This window comes from Engraulis encrasicolus, chromosome 16 (genome assembly GCF_034702125.1).
Source record: "Engraulis encrasicolus isolate BLACKSEA-1 chromosome 16, IST_EnEncr_1.0, whole genome shotgun sequence".
NCBI classification, from domain to species: Eukaryota; Metazoa; Chordata; class Actinopteri; order Clupeiformes; family Engraulidae; genus Engraulis; species Engraulis encrasicolus.
Window position 1 is genome coordinate 42,280,424 of NC_085872.1, and position 1,407 is coordinate 42,281,830.

Consider the following 1,407-nt stretch of genomic DNA (forward strand, 5'->3'; position numbering starts at 1 on the left):
CTTCAGCAGCTCTTCACGCAGACTCTTCAAGAGCAGGTTACTGTCACCGCTGGTGCTGCAGAGCGCTGTAGTGGAGCGGACTGCCTTCACTGCACAGGGCTTCAGATCAGAGAGAACAATTTCCTCCAAAAGCTCCTCCGGGCTGGTTTTCTGTTCCAGAGAAGACGCTCCAGTGTTGGTGGTGGAAGAGCCAGATTCTGCCTTTGGTGGAAGAGGTTTGGGCCTGTACTGGGCCTCGTGGCTCTGGGACACGCATGCTTTCAAGGTTTTTCCTCTGGTTTGGACAGCAGTGGGCATGTGCTCTGCATCCTTAACCTTTGGGAAACAGGAGCTGGACTCTGGCTTTGCAGGAGGAGCTGGCTTGAAGAATCCTGACTCCACATCAGACCTTCCCACGTCTAGTGGTCTTTGTCTGGGCTTGAGGGGTGGTAGTATGTACGGCATTTTAGTAGTACTTTCAGTGCCAGTATTTCGATTTTGTGCCTCTGATTTGGAGGTCTGGTTATGCCTGCTGTGCACCTTAATAACTGAAGGCAAGGTTTTCTCACCACTCTGATTGGTATCATGGGGGATAATTATTTCTACAGTGGCAGATTTCGGCTCCCTACGAAACTCATCCATTCGTTTAGATCGGCACAATACAGTCGGTACCTTTCTAGTCTTCGTCTCCTCTTCAGCTTCTAATGAAGTTTCCACTGGCTTACTGGCACCTGAAGAAGCCAAACGTCTTCCATGTTCCTGGTGACATCCATCATTGTGCTTGACCTCAGGAAAAGATGTTGCCGTCTTTTCATCATCTTTCAGTCTGCTGAGCGTAACACCTCCAAGCGGTTTCGGCTGGCGTGGTGGAACTGGGACCTTTTTCCACTGGAATGAGTCCCCATTCTGAGACATCTTTGTAATTGATTCCAATCAATCAAATGGGGAGATCATCTGAATGCTTTTAGGCCTATCTACTAGCCTGACTTATCTGAACTGAAACATGAAGAAGATGTAGATTAAAAAAGATCCCTACTCAATTGTGACATCAGCGGAGTTGCTTTGTGATGTCACCACTTACACTCTCCTAGTGTGCTTCTGTTTAGAATCTTTGTTGGACAGTTGCCATTTAGAACTACTGTTTCACTAATGGGTCATTTCCACTGCACATATTTTCCTGGTACAGCTCAACTCAGCCGCCAACATTTTGCATTTCGACTTGTGCTCAACTCAGCTCAACTCAGCTCTAAAGCCAGCTGACTGGCTGAAGCGAGCTGAACAGTATATTGATGACCAGCCCACTGATTGGTCAAGAGGCGTGACCTCACCCCCATGTCTTCACGCCGGGACTTTAAAAAAGGCACCATTACAAACTACGGATGTAGGCAAAAAATGTAAAACGATTGCAGTTGCGAGTTGCTTCATCCG